Source organism: Triticum dicoccoides, chromosome 5A (assembly GCF_002162155.2).
Source record: "Triticum dicoccoides isolate Atlit2015 ecotype Zavitan chromosome 5A, WEW_v2.0, whole genome shotgun sequence".
NCBI lineage: Eukaryota > Viridiplantae > Streptophyta > Magnoliopsida > Poales > Poaceae > Triticum > Triticum dicoccoides.
In genome coordinates, this window is record NC_041388.1 from 165,278,748 (window position 1) to 165,290,886 (window position 12,139).

The window sequence follows — 12,139 nt, forward strand, 5'->3', positions numbered from 1 at the left end:
GGGAACGAGGTGTAGGAGAGGAGAGTCCCGCGAGGAAGACCGCTAGCAGGGCGGCGACCGCCATGGACGAAGGAGGGGAGCTGCTCGCTGGCGACGGCCGGATGCAGAGGCACGTCGTGGAAGGAGGAGAGGCCGGCGTGGTCCTGGTGGTGCTCGGCGGTGGCGTCGCAGGCCGGCATGGCAGAGCCAAGGGGAGGGTGAGGATCGAGGAGAGGGTCTCCTCTGGTGGCGCAAGAGGAGGATGGGGAGACGTGCGGGATCGAGTGAAAGAGAGAAACGCAAGGGAGGGAAGATGGGATCGAGGTATATGGCTGCGGGCGCGGGCGCTCCTGGCAGCGCTGGGAAGATGCGAGGGAGGTGGGGGTTGGGCCAAGGAGAGGTTTAGGGTTAGGTAGGAGGCTGTTGGGCCTAGGGGAGGTTGGGCCGGCGTGGGAGGTTGGCCTGGGCTCTCTTCTCCCTCTCTCTTTAAAAACTTAAACCTTAACAGAAAAGAAATTTGAGAGAGGAAAAGAAAGAGAGGGTTAGGGAAGGATTTTGAGCATGGGGATAATTTTCCCGAACTCACAAAAATACGCTTGTTTCGAGAAAATATAAAAGGCCAAGATTGGAAGATGTAAATTCAAACTCATTTGAATTTAATTCAAATGGGTTTGAACTAGGACTAGGTTTTGGAAGTGTCCAAAAATGTTGAGAATTTAGGTGGAGCTCCGGAAAATGACGAAAGGATATATGGGCAAAGTTTGGAGACCAAGAATTGAGATAACAAAGGCATGGGATATTTGCTAGTGTGTTGCGGTAATTTCCAAGGGATGGAATATTTATTATAGCCCCCTAATATTGGGAGGATATGTTATAAAGAGAAATCACCACGTGAATTCCCTCGGTTTAAATGGATCAAAGATCCATGCCATTTATTTAGTTGAGTTAAGAAAAGAAATGACATGATGACATGATGCAATGCACATGATGCAAAGATGAATGCAACGAACCAAACAAAACACCAACGAAACTCGGAACCCAAGGAAGGTATCTGAAGCCCCGGTCTTGGGGCGTTACAGCATATGACAAGGTTAATGGATTGTCAAACATGATGTGACCAAAAGAATTTTCACATGATATCCTATGGAGCATAGCATCACAACTAGGCAAATCAACATGCTCATCATCATATTTATCATAAATAGGTAAGTCATGACATGAAGAAGTCGCACTAGCATGAAGCATGGGTATAGGTGTGTCAACATCATGCAAGCAATCATTCGTAAAATAGTCCACTAGTGGGACAAGAGAAGCACCATCACCTATGTTACCTTTGGAGCATCGCTCATGTGTTGTAGGTGAGGTGTCGAAGACCGAGTTGTGGTCATCTTCATCTTGATGGAACCATGTGGGGGTGCATCATCGTCCACCATGGCCATCATTGTCTCCATTTGAGGTATGGACTCATCGAGGGTAGGCATGTCGTCATGTAGGAGACCTAGCACCAAAGAAGAAAACACACTAGGAGTAGAGGTTAAGTCGTTAGAAATCAAAGTGGCCTCACATGCCGTGTCAACTACCTCACTCACATGTGGCTCACTCACCCCCTCTCGGATGATCTCACTCATATGGTTGGTGGAGTCACTCAAATGGCTCTCAACCTCACATAGGATGTGTGGCATGCTCTCAAGTGTGGGGCTAGTGGTGGTCACACTCATCCTCTCATAGGAAATGCTCTCAATGTCACGTGTGGTGGAGTCACTCATGTCACTCATGTGGTGGTGGCTCTCCTCACATGGCAATTGGGGCATCTCATCACATGTCGTTGTCGGAGAGATGTTGGTGCAAATGTCTCCATGCTCAATCATGTCGTGGTCGTAGCCGTGGATGAAGGCCGAATATGGCACATGATCACTCTCCTCGAAGACTAAAGATAAGGTCTCATGCGCGGTCTCGTAGCTTGACTCGGAGTATGAGTCCAATATGGGTGCCGTCTTCATGTTGTTGAAGCGGTTAGTGCGCGTCGCCGTGGTCGAAGGGGATGGCCCTTGCTCGACCTTCTTGTCGCCGTCTTGTTGTTGGAGGTCCATATGATGTGGCACCTCATAGCTCGTCTCCATGACCGAAGGGAAATTCCCATGCTCGGCCCTCTTCCTTGAGGGGCTTCCGAAGATGGAAGTGTCGCCCTCACTTGTAGGTGGTCGCCTTGGACTTGATGAAGTCAATGTAGGTGTACTCGTGGGATGTAGGCGAAGATGCCGTACGTCCAAAGGCGAAGATGCCTTGATAGCACTTGGCGAAGATGCCGAAGTGGTTGTTGTAGCCGTAGCGTGCTCTTGGTGGTGCTTGTCTCGCGGTCTTCTCTTGTGGTCATGAAGTTTGGACTTGGCGTGAAGTAGGGCTTGTTGGGACTTGTAGGTAGGCGCATCTCGAGCATCTTCATGTTGATGGTGGTGTTGTCGCACTTGAGCTCGTAGTAGATGTCGTTCATCATCGTCGTACACATGTTGCTTGGAGGTGACATGCCCTTCATGACGAGATGGATCACGAACATGATGGTGGTCGCCATGGAGTTGTGGACATGGAGAACTTGCGCTTGTGTCGCTTGGGCGCTCCGAAGAGGATCGATGTGCTTGCCGCCGCCTTGAAGATGACGAAAGGGAGGTAGACTTGATCAAGGCCCGAATCTCCTCCATCCTTGCATCTTGCTCCTCCTTTTGTGCGGAAAGCTTGTTGTCGATGTAGTCCCTTTTCCTCGCTTCGGAGTGGCGAATGTCAATGGAGAGGTTCTCGATGCGCTCTCGCAATCTTGATTGTGTGCCTTGCATTTGTCGTTGTAGATCGAAGATTGACGCTTTGGTGATGTAGTTGTTCACGCCGTCGTTGTTGTCGAAGATCGGAGATGAAATGCCTTGCCTATCCATCACTCCAAGAGAAAAGTGTGAGTGGTAGAAAGAGAAGAACGAATACCAAATGTACCTTGACCGAAGTTGAAAGTGGATCAATGATCACTCCAATGTGGACAAGGAAATATCACAATTGGTACCAATTCTTGTCGGTTTCTCACACCTACACAAATAAGGCTTATGGTGGAGCTCGGTGAGGATAGTGGCACAAAAACTTTTATGCAAAATGTTAGCAAGAGTCAATAATGTTGAAAGAGATTAACATATTCGCAAGTGAAACAAGTAGACCAATAGCAATATGTGGCACACGGAAACACACACACGGATAGATAAATGGGGTCGTGCAACCAAGGAATGAGCTCAAAATGTGGAATTCACGAAAAATGCTCTTGTTGCACAACTCTAGAGAGATGCTAGCACGATTGCTCAATAGGCGGATACGACACTTGTGCACAACCTATAGGAGACAAAAATGCAACAACTTCTATCCCAAGTATGCTATGTATATATGGTTCCCGGTGTTATGATCCAAGATGATCTTATATGACAATGTGGTATGATGCTATGGCACTTGCTTACAAGCTCTTTGTTCACTCTTTTTCTTTGCTTAAAAGCTTTATTCTCTTTTTTTGTATGGCCACTTTTGCACAATGCACAAACCAAGATAGCTATTGTGTATATGCGGGAACAAACTTGAGGCACACGAGATGATATGATAACAAGATGATACCTATGGTATGGTATGTATGCAATGGGAGGTGTAGCTCGATGATCACTAATGTGCACAAGTAACGTTGCCGGCAATACTCAAATTGCTAGTCTCGATAGGCAAGTGACGCAAAATGGGCTAGGGGTTATCAATGCAATGGCAAAGGAATATACAATGGATGGATACCACGATACCAAGATGATATGGAGGTTACCGTCCATGTCGATGATGAGTGTCGGTGATCTTGATGGAGATACCAAGATGATAGAGACTCATCCCTAACTAGCCGAAACACCTTAGGAAACAGAAAAACCACGAACTCAAAATCTCAAATGTCAAAATGGTGGTAGCGGGATACGGCGGTGGTGTTGCGGAAGCTCAATGGGATTGCGCCAACGCAATGATGGGTTATGCGAGTAGGCAATGCGGAAGTGGAGGGTTATTGGGTTATGTGAGTCGGAGTTGGAAGCACGGTCCCTAAGTAGCCGAAACACCTTAGGAGACACAACTCACAACACAAACAAAATTGGGTTAAGTTGGGGTGTAAGAAGTGTATGGTTGGTAAGCCTATGCAGAAGTTATGGTGGTGGTGGTGGTTGATGAAGAAGCAACCGTCCCTAAGTAGCCTAGACACCTTACGAGATTCAAATCACTCCTCAAGCAACCACATATGCGACGGGGAACAAAATTGGTTAGGTTGCAGAAGTCTGCGGTGGTGTAGCGGATGATGTGGTGGAAGCCCTAGGCAAAGATGCCAAAATGCACAAAATTTGATGGTGTCAAAAGGTGGTGAAACCAAGGTGAGGTCCTCGAGCACGTCGATCGCTTCAAAACGAGCCAAAGAACACTCAAATCGGAGTTCGGAGCGAAAAGTTGTGACCAAAACGGTGAAAGAGGCTGATGCTGAAATTTCAGGGAAAGTTTCTGGTTAGGCCGGAAGTTTCGGGGGTTGCGGAAAAAGTGCGGGGAGTCTGGGGTTTTTTTGGGTAAACTTTCTGCTTAGCCCGAAAGTTCCGGGGCTGGGATGGAAGTTCCGGGGGACGGAAGTTCCGGGTGTCGTGGAATTTCTTCCGGGACGAACCCTAAATTCCAGATCTAAGAGCGGGGGCAGAAAAACTCGATTTCCAAGGTCAAAATTGGGAAGATTTCATGGATAGAAATGGGGGAAAAGATGGTGAATGCTAGATCCACTTATAACACAGCGAATCCATGGATCAAAATCAACAAAACATCATCAAAACCAACAAATCACAAAAAAAATTGGGGCTATTTTTGGTGGGGATTTTCGAATTTAGGACGAAATCAACAAAATTAGGCTAGCAAACAAAGAGGTGAGGCTCCGAAATCGTGATCAACGTGGCTCATGATACCAAGATGATGTAGGGTAGAACCCTAGTGGACCGATCTTTCACGAAAGGAGCGGATCCCGCGAAGAACATGAAGAACACGAGGGGGAAAACGAGGGGAATCACGAGGGGAAACACGAGAGAAACACTCAAACCAACAAGTATGATCACACATGTGCTAGATCCTCGAAACACAAAGAGATACACGGTCCAAATCCAACAAAGCACGATACATAGGGTAGCCGGTTCTTCTCCGTAGAGGAGGTCTTGAATCCACAAGGGGATCTTCCTGTAAAGGGTTCTTGAATCCACGGGGTGATCTTCCCTTAGAAAGGGGGCTTGAATCCAAGGGGATCTTCTCCGAAGAGGCCGAGGTCTCTCGCAAGGAGGAGATCCGATATGGATGAGTGTAGCTCTATATCTCAAATGAGCTATCACAATGCTACCCCTAACTAGGAGGAGGTGGGGGAGTATATATAGTGCTAGCCCATGAAGGGGTAAGTGAGAGGGGGGGGGGGTACATGGGCCCTTGGCCCGAGTCTTTGCACGCAGGCAGGCCGGAAGTTCCGGGCAGGTTCTGGCCGGGTTCCGGGCTATCCAGAGAGTTGGCGTGCTCGGGGCTGGTCTAGACTCCGGGGCCGGAGGTTTCGGGAAGGTCGGAAGGTCCGGGGGCCGGAAGTTCCTGGAAGTTCCGGGCTTTCCAGAAGCTTGTCCTTGCTTCTCCTTCCTTCTCCTCTTCCATGCTTGGCCTTGGTCCTTGGATCCTCCATGGTCGTCTCGGTTGTACCTGAGTATATGCAAGGTCCATGCATGAGGTAGTAGCCATGTCTCATATGTGGAAAGTGACGGTTCGAAGAGGAGTGAGTTCACCTTGTGTCCAATGGCGTTTGGTCGAGGTCTCATCGTATGTCCTCTTGGTGCTTGGGGAGTAGTCGAAGTGTACATGGGGATGATCGTAGGATGCTCCGCATCAGGATTTGTCGGCACAGCGGGTGGTCTTGCTGGTCTTGTTTTACCATTGTCGAAATGTCTTGTAACCGAGATTCCGAGTCTGATCGGGTCTTCCTAGGAGAAGGAATATCCTTCGTTGACCGTGAGAGCTTGTTATGGGCTAAGTTGGGACACCCCTGAAGGGTTTTAAATTTTTGAAAGCCGTGCCCGCGATTATGGGAAGATGGGAATTTGTTAATATCCGGTTGTATAGAACTTAACACTTAACTTAATTAAAATGCATCAACCGCGTGTGTAGCCATGATGGTCTCTTTCCGGCGGAGTCCGGGAAGTGAACACGGTCTCGTGTTATGTTTGAACGTAAGTAGTTTCAGGATCACTTCTAGTTCACGAACATGCTTTGCCTTCTCTTCTCGCTCTCATTTGCGTAAGTTAGCCACCATATATGCTTAGTGCTTGTTGCAGCTCTACCTCACTACCTTTCCCTACCCATAAGCTTAAATAGTCTTGATCGCGAGGGTGTGAGATTGCTGAGTCCCCGTGACTCACAGATACTTCCAAAACCAGCTTGCAGGTGCCGATGATATCGTGCAGGTGACGCAACCGAGCTCAAGGAGGAGCTCGATGAAGATCGTGTTCGTTATGTTGTTCCGTTTCCAGTTGATCAGTAGTGGAGCCCAGTTGGGACGATCGAGGATCTAGCATTAGGGATGGTCTTCTTTTATTTTGGTTCCGTAGTCGGACCTTGATTGAATTCTGGATGATGTAATGCTATTTTATGTATTGTGTGAAGTGGTGGTTGTAAGCCAACTCTTTATTCCTTTCTTATTCAGTACATGGGATGTGTAAAGATTACCCCTCTTGCGACATGCCTACTATGCGGTTATGCCTCTAAGTCGTGCTCTGACACGTGGGAGATATAGCCGCATCGTGGGTGTTACACTCGGCGCCCGCGACGCCCCTGGCGTCCCTGACCTCGACCACTCCGGCAGCTTCGCCCACCTCGCCCGCGACGGCCTCGCCCGCGGAAGTCTCGCCCGCCGCCTCGCCTGCGGCCTCCCCCATCGCGGCCTCGCCCGCCGCGGTCTTGGAGGAGGCGGGCTCTTCTTCGTCGTCGCCCATTTCCACTCCGGACCCGCTGCACCGCCCGATGACTCGCTCTCGGGCCGGCACTCTCCGACCGAGCACGCGGTACCCCAGCGATGAGTACCTTCTCGCTGCTTCTGTCTCTGAGCCGTCTCCTCTCCCATCGTCAGCTTGAGCCGCCCTTTGGGATCCTCATTGGCTCGCTGCGATGCAGGAAGAGTTCGATGCGCTCCAGCGGAACCGTACCTGGCAGTTCGTCCCTCGGCCGCCCCGTGCCAACATCATCACGGGCAGGTGGGTCTTTTGGCACAAGACTCGTCCGGATGGCACTCTCAAGCACTATAAAGCTCGCTGGGTGGTTCAGAGTTTTCGGCAACGCGCGGGCGTGGACTTCACCGACACATTGCCCCGGTTGTTAAACCGGGCACGATCCACGCCGTGTTCCAGCTAGCCGTGTCCCGAGCTTGGCCTGTGCATCAGTTGGACGTGTCCAACGCCTTCTTGCATGGCCACCTGGCTGAGCAGGTGTTCTGTGAGCAACCCACCGGCTTCGTCGACGGCACGCATCCCGATCATGTGTGCTTGCTCTCCCGTTCTCTCTACGGGTTGAAGCAGGCACCTCGGGCTTGGTACCAGCGCATCGCCGCCTTCCTGCAGACGCTCGGATTTACATCGACTCGCTCTGATGCGTCCCTCTTCGTGTATCATCACGGAGTTGACACAACCTACTTGCTGTTGTACGTCGATGACATCATTCTGACGGCATCCATTGTCGCGCTCCTTCAGCGGCTCACTGCTCGTCTTCGTGATGAGTTTGCCCTGAAGGACTTGGGTCCTCTGCATTACTTCCTTGTCATTGAGGTCGTTCGGCGGCTAGATGGGTTCTTCCTGCATCAGCAGTGCCATGCCCATGAGCTTCTCGACCGAGCTGGCATGCTTAACTGCGAGCCCGCTCCCACGCCCGTCGACACCAAGGCCAAGGTTACCGCTTTGGAGGGTTCGCCTGCATCTGATGCAGCATTCTACCGCTCCATTGTCGGCGCCTTGCAGTACCTGACCCTGACGCGTCCTGACTTGCAGTATGCTGTTCAGCAGGTCTGTCTTCACATGCATGCTCCGCGTGACTCTCACTAGACTCTGGTGAAGCGTATCCTCCGATACATAAGTGACACCAGCCCTTGGGACTTACGCTGACGGCCTCCGCCTCCACCGACCTCGTCGCCTACTCTGATGCGGACTGGGCCGGCTGCCCGGACACACGGCGCTCCACCTCGAGGTACTGCGTCTACCTTGGGCCGTCCCTGATCTCTTGGTCCTCCAAGCGACAGCCCACCGTCTCCCGCTCGAGTGCCGAGGCTGAGTATCGAGCAGTGGCTAACGCCGTTGCTGAATGCTCTTGGCTCCGTCAGCTGCTCCAGTAGTTGCTTTGTGATGTTCACAAGGCCACGCTCGTCTACTGCGACAACGTCTCCGCCGTCTACCTCTCCGCCAACCCGGTCCACCATCGTCGAACAAAGCATATTGAGCTCGATATACACTTCGTTCGTGAGCAGGTGCCTCTTGGGCGCATCCGGGTCCTCCATGTCCCGACGGCACAGCAGTTCGCCGACGTCATGACCAAAGGACTGCCTACTTCTGTCTTCGAGGAGTTCAGGTCCAGTCTTTGTGTCTCCGGCGACGCTTCGACTGCGGGGGGTGTTGAATATATGATTTTGTGCATGTATATTGTATAGCCTGGCCCACCTTCTAGTCATTGTATAGTTGAGGTTGTGGCCCACCTTGTACTCCATATATATGTGTGCTTTGCACCGATCAATACATCGTGAAGCAATGCCAAACTCTCGTTTCCAACACCGCCGCGGACCCGACACGTCCAACTTGTCCGGCGCGCACCCGTACACGCGCCCGACGCGTTCGATGCATCGCCGCGGCTTATTGCCCAACAATCAAAGCCACTAAGTTTCAAACAAAATTAGATTTGGTTTGCTATTTTTTTCGAGTTTACTGTTCTCAGAGTGGGTGCAGATTGCCTGGGTGTAGCCACAACTTTTCCTAAAGGACGGGGCGGTAAATGCCATCAGAATGATGGTGTTGTGACCTAACATATCAGCATGTCCAAAAATGGATTTTATGAGTATAGTAGGCATACAAAAAATACAGTGAATCGTATAAGAATTTTCATTTACAACATTATCTTCCTGTAGACTTTTTACTCAGAACATGTGGTATATAAAAAACAATCAGGGGGACTGATTAGTGACTATAAATTTCCATATAGTACATACATATGATATATGTCGTTTGATAGATGAGTTGCCATCTTTTGAACATATCAAAAACTTCATATCTTAATTGAACCCGAGAAATTGGTTATAAATGATAGAGCAAAAAGTTAAGTACTCCCTCCGTTCCTAAATATTTGTCTTTCTAGACATTTCAAATGACTACTACATACAGATGTATGTAGACATATTTTAGAGTGTAGATTCACTCATTTTGCTTCGTATGTAGTCACTTGTTGAAATGCCTAGAAAGACAAGTATTTAGGAACGGAGGGAGTATATGTTATTGGATAAGTGTCTGGTTGTTTATTCGTTTGATGCTCCTGCAGGCTCAGTAATTTGAATGACTGGAAGCTTTTAAAGATAACTAGTCAAAGCATATCTAGAAAATCAGGGATGAACAATCTGCAACGAGGGTGATCTGAATATGGCATGGCATATTTTTGGACTAAAATACGGCTATATTTCATCCACTGCAATATCAGTATGTGAGGTTTGCACCATCTTATTTTTCAAGATATTTTTTGCACTACTGAGAGTTTGCAATGAAAATAAAAGGATCTAAAATAGTGGTAAATTCATATGTGGAAGTAAAATGTAAATTACAGCTGTTCTTACATGAACTATAAACCTGCCTAAGGTACAAATAGCATATCCAGAATCCATTTTTAGAAAAAGCATGAAATGGGAGTTACGATCCCTGTGAATGAGTAGTATGAAAAGTAGCTAGGCACACAACACAAGCAATATAACTTGGCACAGTTAGTCCAGGAACACAGAACATCGAAGATGCAGATCCAGATGCACATACAATATTCTTAGGGAAGGCAGAAAACATGCATGTCTAACTAGTCTCGGTGCATAGAAAACAGTGCCGTATCTCAGTCATGATTGAACCAAGGTATACGTAACAGGAACTGAAGCAGTAAACGAAAGCACTGCACTGTTTAGGATCACGAATCTGAAGCAAAACGTGAGATAAAATCATAAGACTGCTGATATTTATTAAGTATTCCGAGACACAGACAGTAAAATAGTCGATTGCAATCGGCAGCTTATATATTTGGCTCAGGGACTTGCCGGGGGTGGCGGCACGTCACCTTCCACCCCCTCGGTGTCTATATCAATCTCTTGTGAGGCTTCGGGAGGAGCAGGATCGGCGGCAGGCATAGGCAGCATGGCAAGCTGGTCCAGTGCAGCCAAGATCACTTGGTGGGGCACTGGGGGAACAATCTGCATTTCTATGTCGAGCAGTGCTCCAACAGTTTCCAGCCTTTGCATAAGTGGGTCCGCATAAATTTGACCCTGTCTTAATGCCCAAGCCAATACGTCTGCTGGGTCTGGGTGTTGATCATCAACCGCTGGCACACTGGACAACGGACATTAATTAGGAATCGCAAATACCTGGTAAGTAAAGAAAACGCCCCCGCGTCGCTCCCGTGCGAGCGACACGGGCGGACTCTGCAGCCCTAGCCGCCGCCGCCAGTATCCCAGCCACCCCTCTCCGCCGCCGCCGGAGGACGCCGCAAGGCGAAGCCTCGCGGCCGACGGCGGCGGCGGGGGACCTTGCTCGTGGCGCTGGGGGGCACTCGGCACGGCGGGTCGTCTCCCGGTTATCTGCGCGTTGTCATGGCGCTGCTGTCCGGATCCGCCCGATCTGATGCATCCGGCTCTGGCTGCCATGGTCTTCGCTGGTGAGGGCCTGGATCTGAGGCGGCGGCCTCGTTGGTGCGGATGGCGCTCCTTCGGCGGCGGGGAGTGCTCGTCGGTGAGGTAGGCCGGATCCCCTCGGTTGCGCGGGCAGCGAGGTTCCGGTGGGCGCTGGTCATGGCGCGGGAGGCCCCGGGCTCCCCTCGTCAGATCGGAGGCGATCTGGTCCGCTCGTGATGCATGACCTCCGGCCGGCCTGGATCTCCGGCGTGCACGCGCCTGCTGATGTTGTTGCTGGTTCGGAGGTGGCGGCAGGGTGCTTGGCCGGGGGAAACCCTTGGCCGCCGGTGGTGGTCACGGCGTCGATGGCGTCCCGGACGGCATTCCCTCCTTGGTGGCGGCGCCGAGGCTAAACCTCCCCTGACTCCCCCCTTCCCCTGCGCCCGGGTGAAAACCCTAGCCCCGGTGGCTAAGCGGCGGCCGTGCCACAGCGTCGTCACCTTCTTGAAGGCGCCGATTTGGGCATGGGGATGCTGGGTGTGCATGGCGAGCTTGTCTGGTTCCTGGTGGCGGCCCGTCTGATCTACCGCGTCGCAGCTCCGGGCAGTGTCTCGTGGCTGCAGTGCTTCTTTTCCGGCCGTGTCTCCGATGGGGACCTCGCCCTTCCTCACCTTGTACATGCCATGGTGGAGCGGTACTTCATCTCACTCATTGATGGCGGCGAAGATCGGCGGCATGGCGCTGTGGAGGCTCGCCGCCCGATGCGCGGAGATGGACTCGCGCAGGTGGAGGTAGCTGTCTGGCGTGATGGTGACGTCGATGGCGGAGTGGCCTACACAAGGTAGAAGACTCAATATATTCTGAAGATGGACCTGTGGAAGATGGCTGCGACGACACAAGAGTGTGTCTGACCGGATCGTGCCCCAGACCCGGTATGTGGCTCGGCTGGGGCTTCCGGCTTTTGATGTTAGGTTTAGGTGAGTGGTTTGGGTAGTGGCCCAACTAGCATCCCTTCATCATATGGTAAGAGTAGCGGCATATGTTGCCGAGATGGTGGATTCAGAAATATTATCTGTAATACTTTGTAAGGTCCTCGAGAATAATTAATAAAGTGGCCGTATGCATCTCCCAGATGCAGAGGCCGGGGTCATCCTCCTTTTCTAAAAAAAAAAAAGTAAGAAAACAATGATGAAGAAGAAACTTGAGCATCCAGGGGCTAACCTGTTGACC